General features: G+C 38.4%; 1 long non-coding RNA gene across 4 annotated transcripts in view; it reads right to left on the reverse strand.

The window, feature by feature from the left end:
• LOC112545491 (uncharacterized) overlaps positions 1 to 26776 on the reverse strand; it is a 191342-nt gene that overhangs the window by 108894 nt on the left and 55672 nt on the right. For 3 of the 4 annotated variants that reach the window (XR_016350512.1, XR_016350511.1, XR_016350514.1), the window contains exon 2: positions 17926 to 18011. This is a non-coding gene — a long non-coding RNA (uncharacterized LOC112545491). Of the gene's footprint in view, positions 1 to 9665; positions 9797 to 10896; positions 10969 to 17925; positions 18012 to 26776 lie in introns of those variants that run through there. The other variant, XR_016350513.1, reaches the window with a different exon arrangement.

Below are 26776 nucleotides of genomic sequence, written 5' to 3' on the forward strand. Positions count from 1 at the left end.
CAGAGTCTTAAATCAGAGTGTGGTGCTTCAGTGCTCAAATAGTAACACAGGTTTACATATTATACAAACTCAGAATGAATATCACCAAAATGCTCTTAAAGATTAAAATTATGAGCTAAATCTCATTTGTTTTACTCATGAATAATCCTAGCAATCTTAATTGGGATATTTGCCTAACTAAAACAAAGAGGATTTGTCCATATATGTATATACCATTCACTGTGATTTAGAAGTTCAAAATCCCCTTCAGTTAATACTGAAGAACAGTTGCTAGTCAGAGCCCTGGAACTGGTACAAAATTCAGTTCAGTCACAGAGGATTTTAATTAATCTACACATAGCATATAGGAGGAGAAATTAGGAAAAAGAATTTTCAGTTTAGTGAGAATTCAAAACCCCAAAATTTAGTTTTTATAACAGATTAAACATATTTGTTAAAACAAGGGCTAAATGTCTGCTGGTCAAAGGAAACTACTGTTCTACCAAAACGCAGCTAGACAAGCATTATTAGAGGTTTCATAGCAGATGGAAAAGCTACTTTGTTGTAGCCTAAAGATGTAAAATGCAATACCAGTCCCTAAGTGGCACTGGTACAACTGTGGAAATCATATAGCCAGATGAAGCACATAAATTTCCCATATGAACAATTGTTTTCATTTTCCTCCCATGCCACTAGATATTATAAGTGGAAAGTAAAACACAAGTAAATATGTTCATTCCACTCTTGTGATCAGTGATAAATGAAAGGCTATTGAGCCTGACAAAGGTCAACCATGGCCTCATTGCAGTTTGCTGATACTTCTGTGCACTGCAGGTGCATGTGCCTACACTCCCACCAACAGTTCAGAAGAAGTATTGCTTGTAAGCTTATTTTCTCCACCACCAGTATTTTTCATGCATCACTCAATTATACAAACTCCTATCATCAGTAAACAAAAGCTGTCAGGGACTGTAGTTTTTCTTAATAGACACAAGCAACAGCAATTGGGCTGGGGGAAATAATGGAAGATAGGAGTTTGCTGCAGCTAAAATTTAAAAGTAAGGTTTCAAAAAAGAGCTAACTGCTCAGGCCTTCTAGTGTATTATTAACAACACTGATTTAGAATTTTACAATCCCCAGGAAACATGCATCAAGCAATTATTGCTAGAGCTGTCAAACCCTTTGTTCAGAAATTAATTTTTGCTAACTATCATTTGAAATGCAAGATTGGGACTGGAAAAAAATTGTTAAAGAGAAGTATTTTAGGAAATCAAAATACATTTCCATAATTATTCTTCCTCTCATCTCTACTCAACACTTACAATGTTACAAGCTTTAACAAAGCAAACTGTTAGTACCTCAAACACTGGTCACTAATTAATCTAGGATCTCAGTGGCCAAAGACTATACTTTGCAAATAGCAGTACACAGTAGGAATCAATGTGCAATAGCAATTTGCGTACCTTTTTCCAATTTTTTTTCGGAAGAGGCTTTTCCAAAATTTGGCTCCATCTACGAGGAAGAAGGGCTTCCGAAAGAGCGTGTCTGCTCTTCTGCAAAATGTCAGAAGAACAGACGTGTTCCCTGGACGCAACAGAGTTTTTCTGTATCCCGGAAAAACTCCTTCGTCTAGTCATAGCCTGTGTTAGTCCCTCAATGTAAGAACAAAAATCTTGGTAAGCTATCTATCAAATAACAGGCCCTATCCGAAAATCCTTGTCATTTGAATACTTCCTCTTCATTCAAATAGTATAGTTTTTGTATGAATATGAATTACTAACTTGATCAATGGCTGCAGGATAGGCCCCAGTGTCTAACTTAGCCTATTTTTGTTTTGGGGGGGAAGGGAATATATTTTGTACTATTACTTTAATTTACTGGAACAAGTCTACTCTCAAATGTATTAGATTTCTACCACTGTAAAATAATTAATATATGCTATCCTATACATAACAGTTATTAGAATGCATTTATTATTATTACAGAAGGAAAGAGAATTACCAGAGTTAAAAGTTAAGTTTGTTATGTAGAAGAGAGTGTGTTGACACTGCAGGGATTTGAACTTATTTCCCAAGTTCTTGGCTATTTCTAGCTTGATGCTCATTCCCTACAGTTACTTGTACTGTTTGATGTGCCCAATTATCTACTTGTAATATAGGCAGAACTAAACTCTTATCCCCTTCCGTGGACAATTGACATATTTTGAAAAAGAAGAGTAAGACAAAAACCTCCTGCAGAAACACAAGATGCAAGTAAAATTTTGAAGAGTGCATATTTAGGCACACAGGATTCTAAGTTTTCTAGAAATTCACTGGAACTTGGCTCCTAGGTCACTTATGTGTTTTCAAAAATGTTGCCTGGTATCACAAATGCTGTCTTCCTTCATGTACAAATGCTGTCTTCTCCTCATTCCTTAAGCAATATTTGCCCCAAACATATCTTTGTTACTCAAATAGCATGGCCATCCAAACTTTTATGTTCCAGTGAACATAACCAATTATCTTCATACCATCACAATCAGTGCAGAGTGACTTCAGAGGGGACAGAAGAGAGCAAAACCTATGAATTTCAGAGATCCTGTTTTCATGCAAAATATTCTTAGGAACAGAAAAAGGAGAAATACAGAAAACATAAAGGAAAGTTCTGGCTGTTGTGCTTAGCCACTCACAAGAATCCCTAATCCTAACCCTGTGCCACATTGGAAGAGAAATGTAAAGTGGACATTCTGAAGATAATACAGCTGGAAAGACCCAGACTTAGACTATCAAAACACTGGCAGCAGAGCTCTTGGGGCAGGACCCCAGTTATGAAAATCCTTATAAAAGGGGATTAGACTGAGCCCAGCCCTAACCATTGGCAGATCAAAAACACTTCTTGGAGGAGGGTTTCAAAGGCACAAATGGCAGTTAAGTGCCCAGCTCCCATTGAAAGCCAATGGTAATTGGGCTCATAATACTCATTTTATTCTTTGAAAGCTGTTGTTGTTCCTCCAAGTTTGAAAATAGCCATGACATTACCTATCTGTTCGGTTTCTGCGAACACGTAAGTGGCTGAACAGACCAATGTGAGCTTTGAACTGAGGTACGCTTAACAAATGATGCCTTAAGGGTTACCCAATTAAGATTACTGTTGCTGGGGTTTGGTCTGCCTCAGCAGTTCTACTATGCTCACAGCCTGTAGCTCCAGTATGGATGAGAGACTCTGCCAGATAGAATGATCATGAACAAGATATTCCCAAAACTCTGGGTTAATGTTTAAACTCTCTGAGGGGGTTTTCCTTTCTTTAACTCACTATAAAATATCTTCTTTGGCAGTTGCTCATCTGACATTCCAGTGATATAGCCTCATCTGTGATGGATGCTAGGAATGCCTGCCCGTAGGAAAACCACATGATCTGGTACCTTGTCTTGCCATTTTATCCTCAACAGTTTCCTCAGACAGCCCAAGTGAAAGTGGTTCAGGTTCACAGCATGGCATCTGTGCACCATCCACGTTTTGCAAGCATACATCAGATCTGGCAACACAATAGCTTTGTAGGCCCTCCATTTTGTTTGTTAACTAATGCCTCTGTGCTCCCACACATTTGAATGTCGCCTGCCAAAAGTTACACTTACTTAGATGACGAAACCAATGCCAGAACTGTCAATCTGAAATGTACTGCTGAGCTAAATGGAACTGTCTGCTGTTAGAAAGATCTGACCATTCACTGTGATGACAGGCTCTATGTTAGGCTTTCCTTGTGCAGGCTGGTACCACAATCTGACTTCTTGATGTTAATTTTGAGTCCAAAGTTGTCATTCTGAAGAGAAATAGCCCATGCTCTACTGCATGTCAGTCTCAAATTTGGTATTCACAGACTAGTCATCAGGAAACAGATGATCACAAACTTATGTTCTTATGTACCTTTGTCTTCACCTGTAGTTTCCTCAAATGGAAGAGCTTGCCATCAATGTGGTATCTGATACCAAAAGACATCTGTAGGCATCACAGAAATCATATGGAAGAGGTTTGGGGCCAACATACAGCCCTGCTTAATTCCACTGGTGACAGGGATTGGTTCAGATGTCTCACCGTCATCCACAGTGCAAGTGAGCATGCCCTCCAGGAACTGCCGAACTACTGCAATGAATTTCTCCAGGCAACCAAATTTTGCCATGATCTTCAAAGGCTCTCCCAGCTGACCATATCAAATGCTTTGTCAGGTCAAAGAAAGTCACTTACAGACTGAAGTTCTGTCCTCGGCATTTCTCCTGATGTTGACATAGTGCAAACACCATGTCTATAGTAACACATTTATTCCTGAAGCTGCACTAAACTCTCAGGCAGGAGCACTTGTTCACAGGATTGCTCAAGGTGAGAATTCTGGTGTGAATTTTGCCAGCTATTGACCACAAACAGATGCCCCAATAGTTGTTGTGGGATTGTCTGTTGCCATTCTGCTTGTGCAAGTGGACAATAGATACATCCTTGTACTCCCCAAGTGTAGCTCTTTGAGTCCACATTGACTGGAAAAATTCAGTTTCAGAGCCACGTGTTTCCAGCCTTAGCATAGAACCTGTTCCAGGTGCTTTACCATTTGAAAGTAAGACAAACTGCTTTTGCAGTTTCAGTTAGTATTTGAGGATTAGCAAGAGATATGTTGATAATGATTCAGGGCAGTCAATCAGTTTCCTCTTTACTAATAGCTCGGTCATCTGAAGAAGTGGGCTATGCCCACGAAAGCTCATGATACCATCTACATGTTTTGTTATTATATAAAATGCTACCAGACCATTTGTTGTTTTTTTCTGTAGAGACTAATTCAGCTACCCCCTGAAGCTAATAAATGCTTCTTAATTAAGAATGTTGTTAAAGTGTTTTGTTGACCTTTGCAGTTTTTTTCTAAGTCAGTGGACAGTGTGGTACCATCAGCACTCAATAATAGAGATGTTTCTCATGACAGTGGTCCCTAGATTGTCCTCAGACTACCACAGAAGTTCTTCATATCATTCCTGTCTGTGAAGAAGAATCTCATCTGTCTTGTTTCTCAGCCATGAGCTTTGCATCTCTGAGTTCACATTGGACAGTTTTTTTGTTGTTGTGGAAAGCTGCCTTCTTAGATGTTGAAGTGCTGTCTCCTAAATAGGCCTTGTGCAGCTGATGTTTTTCATTCAATAGTCTCCATAAGTAAGTACCATCTTCATCAAATGAATTTTGATGTTTACATGTGATGGAACCAAGAATACTGGAGGCAGCCAAGTACACAGAGGCTGCTTTTCCGGAAAAACTTGCCAGCTGTCTACACTGGCCGCTTGAATTTCCACAAAAGCGCTGACTTCCTACTGTAAGAAATCAGTGCTTTTTGCGAAAATACTATGCTGCTCCCATTCGGGCAAAAGTCACTTTTGCGCAAAACTTTTGCGCAAAAGGGCCAGTGTAGACAGCTGAGATTTGTTTTCTGCAAAAAAGCCCCAATCGCGAAAATGGCGATCAGGGCTTTTTTGTGCAAAAGCGTGTCGAGATTGGCCACGGATGCTTTTCCGCAAAAAGTGCTTTTGCGGAAAAGCGTCCTTGCCAATCTAGACGCTCTGTTCCGAAAATGCTTTTAACAGAAAACTTTTCCATTAAAAGCATTTCCGGAAAATCATGCCAGTCTAGACGTAGCCAGAGGCTATGTCTCTTCTGGAAAAACTTCTTCCGAAAGAGCGTTCATACTGCAAAAGTTCATTGAGAAAGCATCCACACTGAATGGACACATTTAAGCTGTGATTACTATGGATGGAGTGGCCACCAGAGCACCTGTGCTTTTCCCCCTTCTTTCGAAAGAACTCCCTCTTCCCTGACCACACATGCTTTTTTCCTAAAGAGTTCTTTTGTAAAAAGGCTTCTTCCTCATAAAATGAGGATTACCAATGTTGGAAAAACCCTTCTGTTCTTTCAATTTTCATTCGAAAGAACATGATTGCAGAGTGGACTTAAAGTTTTTTCAGAAAAATGGCCATTTTCTCAAGGAAAAAAAGCCTCTGAAGTGTAGACATACCCAGAGTCTCTAAATGATGCCCAATTCTCCTCAGTGTTATTAGATTTATCATCAGTTGTTACATCAACAAAATCTTGTTTCGTATTCCCCTGCTTCAATTTGAAGACATTAATCTTTTTGGGTGCTCTTTTACATGTGTGGTTGTCTACCAGGATATATCCAGTTAGCCAGCTTGGAAATAAGACTGATTAGTCCAGCATTCTGCACTTCTCATAAGCCCTTGTCTCTTTTAACATCCTAGCTGTCTCTTTTCCTGATGACAGTGTAGTCAATAAGATGCCACTGCTTGGAGCATGGATGCATCCAAGACATCTTGTTGCAGTTTGACAGGCAGTTAAGTACATTTCCTCAGCAGGAGGGGCCCACTGATGTTGCATTTCTCAAGGCCATTTTTTCTTGGCACCTGGTCATGCTTGGTAAGCTGCACCAACTTTAACACTGAAGTCTGTAACCTCCTGCAATGAGGTTTACCAGCTAATTAGAGTTAAGGGCTTTAAATCGGAATCCCGTTTCACTGTCACGTGTAGACACAGGCAGTTACTTTGGGCTAGTCAATTTCTAAAATGGCAACTAGCCGGGAACATGCAAATCAAGCGCGGGATAGTTAAATCCCAGGCTTGATTTGCAATTCTGGTCGCTCTCATTAGCCTCCCTAGATTGATCTAGGGGGCTAGTGTAGACCTACCCCTTGATCACATCTGGAAAGTTTGTCCTTGATCACATCTGGAAAGTTTATGGGAGAGGGAAGGTTAATTGACACTGATGCTAGTTGCATCTCTTTTCCCAAGCAGTAGGAGTCTCATTAACATGAGCCTATCACTCACACCCTTTGGGAAATTCATAAGCTTGCTAATTATTTGTGTTTTGATATCATGCCCAACACCAGCTTCATGTCATTCTGCTTCACTAGGACCACTCCAGATGAAGGTTACCTTGACTTTAGCAAAGCTTTTGATATGGTCTCCCACAATATTCTTGCCAGCAATTTAAGGAAGTATGGATTGGATAAATGGACTGTAAGATAGATAGAACGCTGGCTAGACTGTCGGGCCCAACGGGTAGTGATTAATGGCTCGATATCAGGTTGGCGGTCAGTTTCTAGCGGAGTGCCCCAAGGATTCGTTCTAGGGCAGTTTTGTTCAACATCTTTATTAATGACCTGGATGAGAGGATGAATTGCACCCTCAGCAAGTTTGTAGATGATACTAAGCTAGGGAGAGAGGTAGATACGTTGGAGGGCAGGGATAGGGTCCAGAGCGCCCTAGACAGATTAGAGGATTGGGCCAAAAGAAATCTGATGAGGTTCAACAAGCACAAGTGTAGAGTCCTGCACTTGGGATGGAAGAATAGCATACATTGTTACAGGCTAGGGACTGAATGGCTAAGTAGCAGATCTGCAGAAGAGCACCAGGGGATTACAGTGGATGACAAACTGGATATGAGTCAACAGTGTGCCCTTGTAGCCAAGAAGGCAAATGGAATAGTAGGTTGCACTAAAAGGAGCATTGCCAGCAAATCTAAAGAAGTGATTATTCCCCTTTATTCGGCTCTGGCGAGGCCACCTCTGGAATATTGCATCCAGTTCTCGACCCCCCACTATAGTAAGGATGCTGATGCATTGGAGAGGATCCAGCAGAGGACAACCAAAATGATTAGGGGGCTGGAGCACATGACCTACAAGGAGCGGCTGAGGATTTGGGCTTGTTTAGTCTGCAAAAGAGAAGAGTGAGGGGGGATTTGATAGCAGCCTTCAACTTCCTAAAGGAAGGTTCCAAAGAGGATGGAGAGAGGTTGTTCTCAGTAGTAACGGATGACAGAACAAGGAGCAATGGTCTCAAGTTACAGTGGGGGAGGTCTAGGTTGAATATTAGGAAAAACTATTTCACTAGGAGGGTGGTGAAGCACTGGAATGCGTTACCTAGGGAGGTGGTGGAATCTCCATCTCTAGAGGTTTTTAATTCTCGGCTTAACAAAGCCCTGGCTGGGTTGATTTAGTTGGGATTGGTCCTACTTTGGGCAAGGGGCTGGACTTGATGACCTGTGGTCTCTTCCAGCCCTATGATTCCCAGCTCCTTCTTCAGCAAGTTGCCCTTCTTAATCAGAAGAGTTTCACTCAGGGCTATTTTCTGGATGTTTCATCTAGCCAATTCTCTACCAACTAGAGCAGGTCTTCTATCTGGCCTATCTGCTGTTATTCAGTCAATTAAGAGGTGTACATTCTAATCACCAATGCGAGTGATGTCATGTTTGTCCTTTTTTGTGGGGGAAGAGTCTTTTCAAGTGATTTTTTTACTGTAATTGTAGGATCCTTATAGCAGTATGCTGACCAGAGTCAAGGTGAAGCAGACAATATTTAGGGCCTAGCCCCTTCCTCATACTTGGGAGATGAGTACTGCGATCCTAAATAGGAAAGCTCAGTTACACAGGGGGCTATCGAATTCCACAGTGGTTTCAGTCAAGTGAAAACCAATCCTATTCCTTGAGCCATCTGAGCAAATCTGTAGCTACAGCTCCCTGTGCATATACATTTCTGCTATACTGCTCTTTCATAGTCACAGGATTTGAGGGGGAGATGAATAGATGGTGTCTTAGCACACGAACTGGATTTAAGTGAGCAAAAATTATGCAAAATTGCCATCACTCTCTCATCCAGGCCTGTCTCAATCTACTAGCACAACAATGTTGAGACATATGGAGACAATGATGGCCTAAGCTGTCCACAAGCTCTTACCATCCACATTGCTTCTTGATGGCCTTATCCACCAGAGAGCATAGCCATCTGCTCTGGTCAACAGTCACAAATAATACTGTCTCTTACTTATAGTGACAGGAATAGCCTGACCTTTCTTGAGAAGTTTGGAACATGTTTCCTCAGGAACCTCACCTCAGACCTGTCTGTGAGAGTGACCCTAATAGGAGTACAAGACTGTAAATGACATAGTTCTGAGGGTCCTTGGGCTATATGAGCCTTTCCAATACAATAAACTGCCCCCTTTTAAGTAAAGCCTTTCCTAACGAATGATAATTGCACAGAGACATAACGTGAATTCCCTTGGAATTCTGGGGAACAGAGAGAAAGAACATTGTCTAGGACTTTTAATATACATGTATAATTGCTGCTTAGCGCTGCTATACCTAGACAACAGAAGTCTTAAAACTACTACAAATTAGAGAATTACTACAGGGCATGGTCTCTGAAACAAAGGGTGCTACTCAACATGTATATATGTATCTGTTCCCTTCCACACTAATCAACAAGTAGACTGGTTCTAATTTTAGAACCTATACTGTAGATACTGTATTCTTGTTGGCACAATGGGAAAGCTCAGCAGTTTGAGCATTAGTACAGTAAAACTCCAATAGTCGGGCATCCAATTGAATAGCACTCCCAATAGTCCAGCATCAAAATGGCAAGAGCCTAGTGAGTGAGCTTCAGCAAAAAACAAGTCACAAGGCAGAAGCGATGGCAGCTGAACCGAGCAAAACCAGACAGGACCAAGTCAGTCTGCCACTGGCATTGTGTGACACTGGACAGTGCTTGTGCTACAATAAAAATGGTTAAAAACACAGTATATACTGTGTGTGTGTGTGTGTGTGTGTGTGTGTGTGTGTGTGTGTGTGTGTGTGTGTAAATAAATAAATAAAACACCACTTTATAGTACCTCCTGATAGTCCGGCATATCCAATAATCTGGCACCACCTAGGTCCAAAGGTTCCGGATTACCAGAAGTCTACTGTATTTACCTTTCATGCAAGCAGGATTCAGGTTCTAATCTCTAATGGGCCTCTTCAAGAAATCTGAAGGTAAGAGAATATGTATGCACATCAGAAAAGTGAGTATACTTTCCAAAACTCAGGAATTACAATCTCCTACATGTCTGAATTCAGGATGTCTGTTCTATACATGAAGCTGAGCTGCCCATGTTCTCTATACAACAGCTCATCAGCAAGGTCCTATACCTTTACTAATGCAAGCTCCAAGTTTACAAAAGATTTCTATTAATCTGAAGAGCTCCATAATTTCACGGCATAGCTATATGCTCAGGTATGTCTCATGATACACAAAATGGCCTTCAGAGCAGAACTGAGCAAACATACAGCATTTTGTGGAGAAAATGATCTAGATGCAGCAAAAAAATATTTTTGACCACATGAGATGCAGCTTCATATAGCCATTTTAAATCACTGTGAACTGGCAAACATGGTCCTGCTAGATTAATGTTTTATATAGCTTATTTTACCAACAATTTTGTTTGTGCTATTAGCATTGCATTAGTAATACTTATTTTCACTCTGATAACACTATGGTGATATTTTTTTATGGTCTCTGCCAAAAAGAAATACTAACTACAGTGCTAATATGATACAATGGAAAATTGCTAAACAATAAGATGGATCCCCGAGAAAATTTGATATAGATTTCCTGTAGTTTTCCTGCACTATTTTCAACCCTTCTCACAAGGGATACAGCAAGATGGCAATGAAAAGTGAATTTCCTGCTGTTACAGCTACTTTGGATGCTCATGCTTCTGTTCCTATGGAGCCTGCTTGGATCAATTTCAAGAAAATAGCCTTTATCTACACTTTTGCACAAAAAACACATTTCTGTTTTGAAGAGATGCTGTATTTGTGTGGTGGTCAGTATTTTAACCTGTAATATAATGTTGTAGTAGCTTGCATATAGTAAACTGTAGCAAACAAATATTTGGCATATTGTTAAAGCAGAAATTGTTTTCCAGCATTTTCTCAATTAGATACAGAAGTGTTTAATTTTACTCAAAGTTTCTAATTTTATATACAATCTCTCTCATCAATATACAAATACCAATAGTACAAAGCAGCACCGCTTCTTTTAACTGTGCATTAGACCAGGATTTAAGAAACTGTTAACTCCTTACCAGCAGTTGGGCCAGATCCTCTTCTACTGTTCTAATGAGGCATGAAATTCTCCCACAGTTAGCAAGTTCTCCCTTTGTTAAAAGATATAGAGACTTGAAAAATACTTGCTATTTGGCATGAAACTGTAGGAGGGCCCCAATCCTGCCTAACTTAACACAATGGTAATTTTGACTATTTGACTAAAATTATACAAAATAATAAGGCAACATTGATTATCTACACAAAGAACTTGACACTGCTCTCATTCAGTTAAGTGAGAGCAGTGTAGGGTAAGAAGTTGAAAGAGACAAGCATTGCCTGTTTATGAAGCTTTAAATTTGTCTTTTTTAACATAAAAATACCCTTTCTTAACCATACACTCTCTATATAGACTTATATTCCATAAGCAAGAGACTGGCGATGGCTTTAGGATCCAAAAGCATTAAAAATCAATCATTTACAAGAGACAACCAATGCGAACTCCAAAACGGGTCCTTCAGTTTCTTTAATGACTCTGGATGACTTATTAATTAATACACCAGATCCTGCTGGCCTCATTCACTTATTTAAATGCAAATACTATTGTGAATACAGCAAACAGGATATAACCCAGTAAGTTCCAATGGAATGAATGAATACATTTTTAAATAAATGAGGTGACATTTCCTTGTCCATTAGATAGGTATTCACTGCCAACAATACTATTCCATTTTGAGTGCCAGCCCTTTGGAATACCAATGGAATACACAAGTAAAAATACCACTCTATTCTACAAGGCACAGTGGCAACTGTATTGCTAGCTAATCGTGAAGCTACAAATGTCTTTAATTTGTTCATATACAATTTCACACTGAGGCTCATATATTTACAAGACAAAGAGGTGAAAATGAATTTCTTTGATTATTGTTAAAACTTAGATGAGTTTCCTTACAAAGGATTCAAGAACACTTTATAAAGTATATTACATGTAGTTTCCTACCTATAGACTCTGTAAATCTTTGTTTCTTCAATATACAAGTCAAAAAAGCCCCAAATTGCTATTGCTATCATGATAAACATTGAAAAGTTCTGCTTGACCTTTTATTAACATTTTTCTATACCAATATGGTTCTTTTGCTACAAGCACCCTAAGGAATTATGAAAAATACTTTTTTCTGTAGTTTAGCCCATGTGCACTTAATAGGCTCACAAATATAATGCCATTATAAAAAAGAAAAACTGCCAACACTGCTAAAAAATTGTCATAACACTAAATTATTATATAAATATAAAAGGAGTATGTCTGTAAAATATTCACTCAATGAACATCCCAAGGTGATGATTTTGCTATGTTGTTTTTATTCCTGGGAGATCCATAACACATTTGGATATGCCACATGTCACCACATGAATCAGGCAGTTAATGCATGTGCTTTTTAGAAGCAGAGATGTCTTCCCAATAGAATGTGCTATAAAAAAAAAATGTTGAAATTCTGCTGCTTTGTCTGATAGGCATAATTTAATGTCTTGCTTATAATGCTGCATCTTAAGGAAAAATATGCACTGTCCTATGTAGTTATTTACAATATATTACTAAATCTATGCAAATATATTTCCATGAGATTGGTATTATATAACAAAGGTCAACAATGTTTGAAATATTTTGAATTATATTCCCAATATACTGTGCATATAGTACTGATATCCAATAACACATATATCTTAATATATTTCTAGATTTTTCTAGTTATCGTACTTTACCATAGGTTTTCATAGTTTATCATCGTACACATTTTTTTCTTTTAGAATACAGAAATGCTCAGTACAGTTGTAGCTTTCTATTAAGATTATTACTTATACAATCATTAATAAAGCATCAGTTCAAACACTGCATGGTAACCCAGCACTATTTTATAAAATAAACAATATCCAAATCATCAATAATTTGATTGGCAGCATCTCTAAACATAAGGTTACGTTAAAATGGAGCACCATATAAAGAACAAGTTACAGCCCATAAACATTCTCTTCAGCCAAACTTGGGTGAGATTTTTATATCCAGGTGCTTCAGGAAAATCTGACCCTGGGAAGCTTTAGGTTTAGTGTTGAACAACTAAAAGGTTCCCTGTACATCAATAACCCCATTTAATCCAACATAAGCTTTGAAATGTTAGAACTCTTAGTACATTCACTCTGATACATAATTAACATCTTTCTCAATTTTATGCGCCTATGATTTTTAAAACAAAGCTTTTTTAAAATGAATTATAGCGGAGCATCAATTTATGTAATCATTACTCTGAAAAATTCTCTTCTGCTTCTCTGAATATGATATTGCATCATTTTAGCCAAACATGTGTATTAAAATCTATTCATATCAGTAATAGTACAGAATTACATATTTCAAACAAATTCATAGATTTTAAGTCCAGAAGGGACCGTAATGACTACCTAGTCTGACCTACTGAATAATACAGACGATGTTATTTCACCAAGTGATTTCTGCATCAGTACTAGCTGGCTGAGCTAGAGTACATCTTTAGGAAAGACATCTGGTTTTGATTTAAAGACTTCAAGTCTTTCTATGGTTTCATACTAATATGTCATTTGACACCATTGTCCTCAGCATATTGGCACATTTGATGAATCACCAAGAGAAATAATATCCTCCCATGCCTGCTGGCCTAAAGAAGTTCCACCAACCTCCTTTGAGGAACATCCACAGAACTTGTTTACATTTCTTAGACTTCAATCAGCCCAAGTAACCTGATATTAAAGGCCAATGATAAGAGAATCCATTGAGGAGTCTCTTGCAGATGTAATAGAAAATACAACTATTGTACCCTGATGTCTCTTTCTGCCTTGGGCTGCATTGAATTGATCAGACTCTAGAAGAATTTATTTTGCCTGATGATAGACAAGAAGAGAAACATGTGTATCCTTAAAATATTATTGATGCAAGAAGTAGTGCATACCGATTTAAACCTAGCCCTGGTCACTGCAAGACAGGGGAATAAGAGATTCTTCCCAACATGTCCTCTGCAAGCGCTCTCTTGCCATCCATTCTGACACCACTCCATATAGTGCAAAATGCAGAGCAAAATGCACCCCTTGTTAGCCTTTGCTATTGACTGTCTCAGTCTATCCCTTCATTTGTAGACAGTGCCCCCTTGTACAAAGAGTGGTGAGCATACGGCTTATCCCACTAGATGGATGCAGACTTCCCATTCCAACAGACAGAAGCACAGCTTAAGCAGACAGTGCTACTCCATAGACAGGCACCACTGAGTGTGAAGGAATCTGTCTCACTCACACTTTTCCTTTAGTTTTCATTCATGTCTTTACTCAAAGTAATCTGCTGTTTAGTAATCTTCTGGCCATAGTTTGTAAATATTTTGGACACAATGGTATTCCTTCCCTTTGTAGTTTCGTTTCTCTCTTCCCTACAATGTATTGGTGTCATTGATATCAGTATACAAGAACTTCAGTTCTAGTTATCCCCACTAGGTTATACTTTTCACCAATTAGAATCTCTTGTAGCTCATCTTACTTATTTCTAATTATTCCTTGCACAGTCACTTAACTACTCCCTGTTCTTATTTGTAAACTTTGGTTAAAGTCTTCACCTGCCTTCCTAAGAAGAATTTCTGAAGCTTCTAGTGGCTAATAACAACAGCCAGCCTCAATAATTTCAATCCGTAAATGGGTTGAGATTCCAATTCCACCAAAGTTTGAAGTGTGCCACCCTGAGATTTTAATTTGGGCTCCTTTTCTACATAAAATACTCATCCATTCTAGAGGTCAATGATATTATTTCTGATTTCTAGTTGAATAATATATAATGTAATATCCCAATTAAAACAATATATAATAGCAACATATATGACAACATGAAGAAGTTCAGAACAGTTTTTAAATTATATACATATTCTCCAAATTATCTGCAAACTTGGCACTTTTCCTTCTAGTGTCACACACAGACATATTGCATTTTTTTTCTTTTGTTGGGTTATATGGCTTGAGATAGCCATGATTTGACCAACAGAATGAAAGCATACGAAAGAATTATAGTAACCATATAGTGCACTTCTGGAGCAGTGTCTAGACCTCGGCCCAAATCTTGGTCACTCAAATAGTCCCAATAGTTCTAACTGAACTGCTTGGTTGTACCAGCAAAGCAGAAATTGGATCTTTTTGAGGAAAATAGATGGTCCCTCACCATTTCCTTCTTAGAAGTCCTTGGAATATATGCTTCTCTAGTTGCTAAAAGGGTCTCTCTGGCTTTGAGGACAGGGGCAGCTATGCCCTCCTTTTTCTATACCAAAATACACAAATTTAGCCATGTTTTGTTTCCCCTCTTTCCATGTTAAGGGAGGGAAGCATCAGGCCCACAATCTCACGAGCCTCTGGAGATCCTTTTGTTTATGCAGAAGATCATTGTGTATGCAATGTAACATAAAATCATAGCATTTATTAATAACATCATCCTCCCCATATATTGTCTCAAAATACATGCACTGATCCCTTCAGATTTCTTGACATGAGGTTAGTATCCAACACATTCCTTATTTCGGCAAATAAAAATAGCAGTTAAGAGGATAAATTGGTTGATGACAATAGGATAACCAGAATCTAGAAGAAAATCTATAGTGAGCCATTTTAACATGCTACTCTGGTATCTAAACAAAATGAGTAGGCTAAATTAGTTTATTTACCTAAGCATTGTTAGTTTTCATCAGACAGATATGAATTTGCAGATACTTACATAGCTAGCATTAAAAAGATACATTTAGCATCTACAATTGTTAGCATAACAAAAGCCACAGAATCTAGAGACTATTGCATTCTCCCAAAAGTGCTTAAATAATAGCCTAAAATCTGAAGAATTACTTTAATACTTCAATAAAAATAACCCAATTCAAACATTTTCAAGGAAACAGAGCTCCTTGCTCTAGGCTACCGAATAATGGCTGAAAGAAAGTATATAGCTTGTCACTTCTGATTAGAGAACTGTGCCTCTGTGCTTTGAATGAGAGGCATGTCTGGTAATAGGAAGTGCAGATATTAAATTTAATAAAATAAATGTGGAATAAGATATATATGAAACTTGACCAAGTATAGCACAGAACGTAACATACATTAGCCTGCTCAGTCAACTATTGTGGCCTAGCATCTAATGACAGACCTAATTTCTATTTTCAAAGGCAACTACTACAAAAATATAATTTTCATATTATACAAATATTTTATCAGACTACATAACAAATTAAGCCAAAATTGCCTGACATATTGACATGAATGAATAACAATCATAGGAATTACAAGGACTTCAATCTACCCAACCTTCAAAGTCCACAAAAACCTATCATCTTTGAGGTCATTATAAATAATTAGTCACAAAGATTCTGATGCTGAGATTTCACATCATCATATTAACTACTGCAGATAGTTTCAAGAACTCATTCAGATTTTTTTTTTGTTTAGCCCAGTGAGGATTCACAGTTTACATACTGAACGTTATGAAGGAAGTACCTTATTCCTGATTGCATCTTTAATCTAGAATTTCAACACAAATAATAGTTTTGTTTTTCAATACATTAGCCCTCACCGTGCATTTTTGCTATTAAATAACAAGCTACAGTACCTCCTGTTTCCCAGCCTCCTACCCCATCATGGGGTAGCCAAGACATGACACTCTTAAGGGATTTAAAAAAAAAAAAAAAAAAAACCAATTCAATGAGCTAATCCCAGTAAACCCAGAATTAAAGTTCTTGTTTCCATATTTCACTTTCAAAATATTTAGAACTTTGACAGATATGACATTATGTTTTCATTAAAACAGCTGATTTCAAAATGCTGCACTGTGCAAAAACACCATAAACAGTTTATGATGAACTGCCATACTCTTAATTAAAACAATAAATCCAGCGCACAATATTTGTGCAGCCTCTGGTTTGACCTTTGCCTCTTGCTATCCACTACCAAAGCCGCTGCCTCATTTTGTGCACCAGATGTAGAAGGTTTTAAAACATGATCTGAAAGGCACTAAAGATAAAATAAGAGAAAATGTGCCATTACTCTTTGCAGTTATGATTAATTCAGTTCATATTTTACAATCTGGTTATGGAGTAAAACTGCAGACTTTACATCAAGTATTTGCCATTCAATATACCTAATGTATAAAAATGCCTGGTATTTTAGAAAATGGCATAGGGCTAATTCACAGTCACCACAAGAAGGACAGAAATAGGAATAATAAAAAAAGGACAGTGATTAGCTATCCATCTAAAATAATGAACCTCTCTCAGCCATTTGATGGTCACTTTCATGCAATAAATATGTGTGTTACAACAAAACAACCCAGTCTCTCTCTTATCTCTGTACTACCAGATTTAGATTAAAATATCCTCTTAAATCTATCAGGTCTGTTCCTTGAACAGAAACCAGAGGACATCAATTACTACTATATGCTGTAATGATAGTAAATTTGCTGTGCCTTCCTGTAGATAAAGTTAAATGCAGTAACAGCTCTAAGAGTTAAGTTCAGAAACTGGCCTAGGTGGCTGGACTGGGCCAATAAGTATGTATAGAGGGGAAAACCTGAATTCAAAAGGCTTATCTTGTACACTGATATTTGTTAGAGCAGTTCTTCCTCACCAGAGTAGGGAAGTTGATTTCAGATTATTCATTACCTTGGATCTCTGACTTTCCATAGGAGTAAAAATTTCCTGGATCATGTCCCATAGCAAAAGATGCTAGTCAGCGCAGCAACCCCTTTGGGGTAAAGCATCAATTTACATTTTCCTTCTTTTTAAACAAGAAATCAACTTCACAAGCAACAATGGCTAAGCTAGTTTATGCCCATTGTAAAGGGACAGTGCTACAGAGATAATTCAATTTCAGAGGAAAAGAAATAAAAAATGTTTACATTTTCCTGAAATACCAATGTTGGGATTAAATGAAGGCTCTCACATGCCTGAGGTGCATAAGGTTTCCCAATTCCACACCACTGTAATGGAACAAATTTAACACAAAAACCTCCGGAGAATTAAAAAAGAAAAAGACCTTACTTTGCCAGTTCTCTTTGACTTGCTTGGAAGCAGGGGTCATGGCTTTCTCTTCCTGAAGACTAATTTACAGGCACATCATTCTGCAACTGAAAAGAAACTACTTTTTAAAAAACCCAATTGCCATTAAGAAAAGCAGATTGAACAGAACACAAACATATAAGTTTCCATTGGTTTTAGATCCTCAACTATATCAACTCAAGTTTAGGTTGCTTACTATACAGAGAAATACATCATTCTGTTGGAAAGCACAGAACTTTGGCACTTTACTATATGCAAAGATCTTGTATGTGTGTTCTGCATGGAAACACAAGAGCAAATCATACCTTTTATGTTTTCAGTGGCCATCAGATAAGATATAGAATTCTTACTGAAGGACAATGTACACAATATAAACATTGTACTGAAAACTGCCTTGTTTTCATTCAGTTAGGTTGTGTGTGGTTTTGGTTTTTTTAAAGAAAAGTTAGGTTTTTTAAAAAAAAATTCTCATGAAGTTCTATTTCCAGAGCATGGCTAAATCAAAAACACATAATCACTCAAAAACAGTGATTTGGGATTAATCACTCAAAAACAGTTTTCAAAGCATTCTTCAGTAAGGGAAACAAGTATAATCATGTCAAGTATCAGAGGGGTAGCCGTGTTAGTGTGAATCTGCAAAAGTGACGAGGAGTCCTATGGCACCTCACCAGCAGCTATATACCACACCACAGTAACTCTTCCTCAGGACCCAATCCCTGCAACAAACCTCGGTGCCAACTCTGCACACATATCTACATCAGTGACACCATCACAGGACCTAACCAGACCAGCCACACCATCATGGGTTCATTCACCTGCACATCTACCAATGTAATATATGCTATCATGTGCCAGCAATGCCCCTCTGCTGTGTGTGTGTATATATTAGCCAAACTGGACAGTCCCTATGAAAAAGAATAAATGGACACAAATCAGATATCAGGAATGGTAAAATACAAAAACCTGAAGGAGAACACTTCAATCTCCCTGGACACACAGTAGCAGATTTAAAGGTAGCCATCCTGCAACAAAAAAACTTCAAGAACAGACTTCAAAGAGAAACTGCTGAGCTACAGTTCATCTGCAAATTTGACACCATCATTTTAGGATTAAACAAAGACTGTGAATGGCTAGCAAACTACAAAAGCAGTTTCTCCTCTCTTGGTGTTCACACCTCCACATTGGCTGCTAGAAGTGGGCCTCACCTTCCCTGACTGAATTGACCTCGTTATCTCTAGCCTTACTCTTGATTGGTACTCTTTTCATAGGCCTGTATATTTATACCTGCCTCTGGAATTTCCACTACATGCATCTGACGAAGTGGGTCTTTGCCCATGAAAGCTTATGCTCCAATAAATCTGTTAGTCTATAAGGTGCCACAGGACTCCTCCTCACTTTTGCAAGTATGATCATGTGTAAAATCTTGTATCTTCAAGCTTCTATGCTTGTCTTCAACATCACTATTGTGCAAAAGCTTCCAGTGGATGACGTATTAAACATTTCTGGAGGTGGATTTCTGAGTTCTGGAGTTGAAATGAATATTTAGTTTAGCTTTGTTTTTGGATGCATTCTCAAATGTTTAAAAGAAAACTGCATTTTCCCATAGGTCTAAAAAAAGGGTACGAAATTCATTTTCCACTTATGACTTATTGTAAGCAAGACTTTGAAAATACATCTCAACAAGTGAAAAGGCTTATGCTTGATACTGACCCACCATGCCATCCAGAAAATAGTTTTCCCAACTTTTTGGATTTTAGGATACTGCATAATAATAAAATGGTAGATGCAGCCTTTCATTAAAATTCAGCCTCCACATTATAACTTGAAAGTTACAAATTGAAAGTCAAAATGGAAATCTGGGGTAGTCCACACTTTTCCCCTTACAGTTATTAAAAAGACAGAAGAAAACCAAAACACAGAGATGTGGTGGATGACGACAGCCACATACAGACCAATATGCATTTGGGGAAAATCCTTACTATTTTTCCCTTTACTTCTTCAGCTGGCCACAATTTTCAACAGCATTTCATATATGCCACTGTCAATGCAACACTACATTTGTGACACTGACCACAGCTGATGCAGGGGAGTGGTGTTTTCCAGCTTGCTGGCGGGGAGAAAGGGAGTGAGAAAGAGGTACCAATGCTGTTGTAAATGCAGAATGGTCAGCATGGCAACATTGATTCATCCCTCAGGGACCAGAAGGGTTGGGGAGTTGATAAAGGACAAGCTTTGGTGGGAGAAGCTCCTTTTCCCCAAGCCAGGAAGAGCAGCACCCATCCTCCCATCCCTTGGAAGTGGCAAAACACTGGGTACAGTCAGGATCCTTGTGGACATTGCACTACCTGCTCCTTTCTAGGGAGACTACCGGTGGGGAGAGATCACCTTCCCCACAGTGGGTTCAGGGGAGGCTGTGAGCAAAGAGACTTGGCTATGTTGTGTCAACTCACTACATGAGTGTGAGGTGTCTGTCCAGTGTAGGCACTCCAGAGGGAAGAGAAACAGTGATGAAATACATGGCTTGGTAAAGGGCTTAAAGGAGCTGTTTTTAAACAAGAGCAAGGTAAGGGCCCCTATGACTGGCATGGCAGGAAGCCAGCCCTATGTTTCTTTATGGCCCGCCTTACCCCTCATTCAGGGGGAGAGGAAGGAATAGTAAAGTCACAACAATGGGTTGTCTGGGAATCAGGATGGAAATAAAAACCAGGAGCTGAGGGAAGACCCCAGTAGTTTCTAAAATAATAATGGAGTAGCTGGCTCTGTACATTTTATTTTCTGCCAGGTAGTCCAGACATCTAATAATAAAGTTGCAGCCTGAGTAGAATCATAGAATAATAGGACTGGAAGGGACCTCATAAGGTCATCGAGTCCAGCCCCCCGCCCTCAAGGCAGGACCAAACTCCGTCTGCACCATCCCTGACAGATGTCTATCTAACCTGTTCTTAAGTATCTCCAGAGAGGGAGATTCCACCACCTCCCTTGGCAATTTATTCCAATATTTGACCACCCTGACAGTTAGGAATTTTTTCCTAATGTCCAATCTAAACCTCCCTTGCTGCACTTTAAGCCCATTACTCCTTGTCCTGTCCTCAGAAACCAAGAGGAACAAATTTTCTCCTTCCTCCTTGTGACACCCTTTTAGATATTTAAAAACCGCTATCATGTCCCCCCTTAATCTTCTTTTTTCCAAACTAAACAAGCCCAGTTCATGAAGCCTGGCTTCATAGGTCATGTTCTCTTTCTTGTCGCTCTTCTCTGTACCCTTTCCAATTTCTCCACATCTTTCTTGAAACGTGGCGCCCAGAACTGGACACAGTACTCCAGCTGAGGCCTAACTAGTGCAGAGTAGAGCGGCAGAATGACTTCACGAGTTTTGCTTACAACACACCTGTTGATACAACCTAGAATCATATTTGCTTTTTTTGCAACAGCATCACACTGTTGACTCATATTCAACTTGTGGTCCACTATGACCCCTAGATCCCTTTCCGCCATGCTCCTTCCTAGACAGTCGCTTCCCATCTTGTATGTATGGAACTGATTGTTCCTTCCTAAGTGGAGCACTTTGCATTTCTCTTTATTAAACCTCATCCTGTTTACCTCTGACCATTTCTCTAACTTGTAAACCATATCCATTGCTACCTGTCCTTCTTTCAGTATAGTCAGACACGACATGGGAAGATAAACGTACTCCGAATGCAGGCCTACAGGGATTTTCTTGTGATGTGAGAATTATCCAGATTTAGAGCATAATCCTTCAAACCTTTAAAAATGATGTGCTCACATTGAAACCAATGGGAGGTTCATGCCAAAAAAGCCACCCATCTATTCCTAAATTAAGTGTGCTAAACCCTTTCATGGCCCAATTGTATCAGATGATGATACACCCTAATTTGACTATTTGTTCATTTTGCCATATAGCCAAATTAAATGCAGTACTTGAAACATTAGCACAGACTATCAACCCTGTAACTCAAGAGCTGGAAGACATTTTAAAGCCACAACAAAACTAGCATGCAGTAAGCAGGAAGAAACAGTATATTGGTATACATTTGTATGTAAAAATGTCAGATACTATGCATAATTCCTTATGGGAATGTATCTCTTAATTCGGTTTTCTGCAGCCATGCTAGATCAAGGTTAATCCTCAGATAACTGGAGCTCAACCCTACTAAAAAAGAAACACTACAGAGCACTCACTTATTCTGTAGAAAAGTGAATGGGATTAGTGACCTCAGTATAGGACTAGGAGCCAGGAATAACTGAATTCTGATCCTGACTTTGACAGTGACTCTCACTATAACTTTCAACAGTTTGCGTGATTTCTCTGCCTCCCATTCCTCATTTGTAAAAATGGAGGAAAATACTTGTCTCCCTTGCAAAACTGTTCGAAGAAGCAATTAATTCATGTATGTAAAGCATGAGGTATTCTTGTAGCATGTCCATATCATACACAAAAGCATAACATTTTCAAAGAGACTACCTCCTACTTTCAAAAGTGAGAGCCAAAAGGACAGAAAAGGGCAACAAAATGATTAGGGATATGAGACAGCTTCTATATGAGGATAAATTAATAAAACTGGGACTTTTCTACTTGGAAAAGAGATGACTAAGGGAGAATATGGTACAGGTCTATAAAATCATGATTGGTGTCAAGAAAATAAAGAGTGTTATTTACTCCTTCTCCTTTTACAAGAGCCAGAGGTCATCAAATGAAACACGCAGCAGATTTAAAACAAACCAAAGAAAGGGTTTTGTCAAACAACACACAGTCAGCCTGTGGAAATCTTTGCCAGAGAATGTTGTTAAGGTCAAGACTATAACAGAGTTATTAAAAGAACTAGATAAGTTCATGGAGGACAGGTTCATCAGTAGCCATTAGCCAGTATGAACAGGGATGCAAAAACATGCTCTGAAGTGTTCCTAGTGAGTCTCTGTTTGCCAAAAGTTGAGAACAGGTGACAGGACATGGACCACTTGAGTACCTGTTCTGTTCATTCCCTCTGTTCAGTCCCAGCCCAAGGCATAGACCAAGAAGAGGCTGCACAGTGCTAACACAGGAAAATGTCTCTGCCCTCAGCTACCCTTAGCATTCTCTTCATCCACCCCAGCCCCAGTCCTGGATGTGGCTCTGTCCCAAAAATAAATATAAGTTAAATAAAACAAATACAATTATGCAGTGTTTCTTTTCAATAGGGGATCAGTCAACTTGATAATTTGAATATTTGTAAGACTGATTGCCATTAAACTTTCTTGACTACAAATAATTTTACAACATGTCCAATATTCAGCATAGAGAAATATGGTCACTATAGGCACTGGACACGGTCAGAAAACAGGATACTGACCCCATGTTCTTATTACTTAAGCTCCGATGTTTGTAAGTTCCTTCTGAAAATAGCACTTAGACTTCTAAGTCAGTTTGGAAACCATGGTATAAATATAGTTAGGTGAACTCATTCTAAATGTACCAGATTTGTTCATTTGATTCTGTTGGAACTGCTCTTCATAAATATATACTGAGCTTTAGTAATACACTGCTAAGTGAGAAGCACAGAGTATTTCTAAATGCTTATTTAACACTTATTTATTAACTGAATACTACAAATCTAGAATATGGTATGATGGAACAAGACTGTTAAACGTAACAATCAAAACATGCCACAATTTAAGCATAGCTGGGCAAACAGCTTACTTCAGTTAAAAAAAAATAGATATTTGAATGGTACCATCCCTCACAATATTTCAGGGTGAGAAACGTTTTGGTTTTGTTACAATCTCTGCTCCTGGAGTTGTTATATAAGAATCTCAACTTTCATTTATGAACAATGCTCTAACAACTCCCACGTAGTCTATCTGTAAATTCAAGAAAATAGAGCCTTGTTTGCTCTTCAGAACTGGGACATTCCTTATGTTTGCAAAATGCTCGTGGCATATTGTTACTGCTTCCAGAAGCAAATAAATAAATAGAGCAAAAATTGTAAAATTCTCCTCCAACTAGAAGGTTTAGACATGTTCTTTAAAATTAAAATTAATGCAAAACTGAAAACAACAGAAATTCCCAAAAAACTGCAAGCAGACTTTAAACCTGTTCAACAACATGGAGTATCAGCAATATATATTTCTAGTGTTCCTAAATTATGCTCATTTTCAATATCTTTTTCTTTGGGCAGACTTTGAATCAGAAAGGATTAAAGAATTTGAGAAGAGTGGATTGAAAGGAATGAAATATAGCCTGGAGATTCACCCTCTTTTAACCTTCTGTCAAAGGAGCTTCAAGGGAACTAGACAAGTGAAGAACACCATGTGGAGCAAAGGAGTCATTGAGGACTACTGTACTAAATATAAAGATGCAATCCAGAAGGGAACCTCATGTAAATATGACACTGGATAGGTTCCACACCTGCCTCATATCAGGTTTCAGACCCATATTATTATTCAGCTTTTTCTTTGGGATATGTGGAGATTTCTCTGCCTGCAAGAACTGAAGAAAGTAGTATGGCACAACTATACTAGGTCAGACCAAAGGTCCATCTCATCCAGTATCCTGTCTTCCAATCGTGGTCAGTACCAAGTGTCACAGAGGGAACAAACAGAACAGGTAACCATTCAATGATGCAGTAAGCAAGATACAAGTGTTATACAGTGACTGCAGGCAACACAAATGGGAAAGTAAAGTTGAATAAAATAGAGAAGGGAGTGTCCAAACAAGGTTTCAAGAAGCCTACCATTTTCTGGACTCACAACTAGAAATATTATCTTCCTAATGTTAAAAATAAGAAACTTAATTGAAAGCTATTTTATTTTTTAAGGAGATTGCCTTTCTATCCATGAGTGCTGGTTTTCAGTCTCAAGCAAAATCTCCAGTTTCCATTTAACACTATATATGGACAGAATAGATTGTTTGCAAGCAGAAAGGGGCCTGAGGTTGGGGGCAAAGAAAAGAAAGTACCAGTGACTTCTACAGACAAAAATAAGTACATCATGTAAGTGAGAGCCATATAAAAAAATACTAAAAAAAGATTCGCATTGCTAATATTTGTGTTATTTCCATATGTTTATAAGGAATACTATGTTCCAGTGTCAATAGCATCAGTGTTCCTTTAAAGCAGGCCTGGATAACAAGTACACCTAACACTGTGATTTGAAGCAATAAGTCAATTATAGACAGTGTTAGAATGGATCTCTCTCTCTCATTACTCCGTCGTCTGCTTTATAAATACCATTGAATCAACTAATACACATGCAACATATATTACGTGCATGCACTCACACACACAGCCCTCAGTATTCAGAGGTGTCACTGACATCAACTGGGACTTGAGGGAGCTCAGCATTTTGGAACAGCAGGTCCAAATATTTACTACAAGGAACTGAGCTAAATGAAGGATGATTTTTGATTATGTGGGGTAACAATTTAAAATCATAAATATCTGTCGAAGAAAAAAATGTGCATATATGGTAACATTACCCATTGATCCTCCACTATCCATTGACTTCAGAATCTATTTATTATAGAGTAGGAAATCTGGTTGATTGCACTAGACACCAATCCAAATGCATACAATTAACTTAATATTGCCCAAGATGTCCACAGATGTTGTGGAATCTGCATCACTGGAGATATTTAAGAGCAGGTTAGATAAACATCTATCAGGGATGGTCTCGACAGTGCTTGGTCCTGCCGTGATGGCAGGGGACTGGACTTGATGACCTCTCGAGGTCCCTTCCAGTTCTATGACAGATGTAATATGATCCAGAAAACGTACGTGGCCCCGATGTAGCCTCCCACATCTAATTAAAGAGGGGCATGACACCTCAGGCTAATTATGTTTGAAATTAACTATAATTTAAAGAAGAAACAAATATTAATTTTTTCTAGTATATTCTTAATTCTTCATCTACCACACTGGTTACTCCTCCTATACTATGCTGAAACGCCATTTAGGGTTCAAACAGATATATAATCCTCTGGCACAAACTGCAGTGTCAGTCCACAGATAAGAAAGGCAGAAAGCAGTTCATTGTTGCTACATAAATTGCTAGATACCTCTGAGTTACAGCCCAGAAAATTAAAGCTTATTCTAAACTATTTAGTGTTTAGCCATTAGGCTAAAGTTATTAGTCATAATATTACTGTTTTAGGTAGGAATCTTAGTCACAGATCAGGACCCAATTGTGCTAGTCACAGTACTACAGAACAAAAAAAAGAGTCTCTGCTCCAAAAACCTTCTCATGTTTTAATCATAAGAAATTTGATGAGGTTCAACAAGGCCAAGTAGAGTCCTGCATTTGGAATGGAAGAATCCCAATCACTGCTACAGGGTGGGCACTGATTAATTACGCAGCAGTTCTTCAGAAAGGGACCTGGGGATTGCTGTAAATGAGAAGCTGGATATGGAGTCAATGGTGTGCCCTTGTAGCCAAGAAGGCTAATGGCATAGTAGGGTGTATCACTAGAAGCATTGCCATTAGTAGGGGATTTCTTAGCAAACTGGAGAAAGAAGAACAAAAATACTTATTTACCTTTGCTTGCATACTATTATTGCAACCCTAGACAGTTCACCTCTTATTTCATTTGTAATTTAGCATTACACGTGCAGAATGTTGCAATGTGCTGTTGTCACTGTAAATAATTGCAAAGGATCAAAAGCAAGGATTAATTAAAAAAACAAAACACCATGATTGAGACATGACCTTGTGAAATGTCCCATTATTCCGGTGATTGGAAACTCTTAACTTGTAGTGTTGTTGAAATACATGGTATAGCTGACCCAGAAAAAAAAGTGGGGAAACCACTGAATACAAGATATTGAACTTTTCTGAACATTTA

Source organism: Pelodiscus sinensis, chromosome 12, assembly GCF_052426305.1.
Source record: "Pelodiscus sinensis isolate ZL-2025 chromosome 12, ASM5242630v1, whole genome shotgun sequence".
NCBI classification, from domain to species: Eukaryota; Metazoa; Chordata; order Testudines; family Trionychidae; genus Pelodiscus; species Pelodiscus sinensis.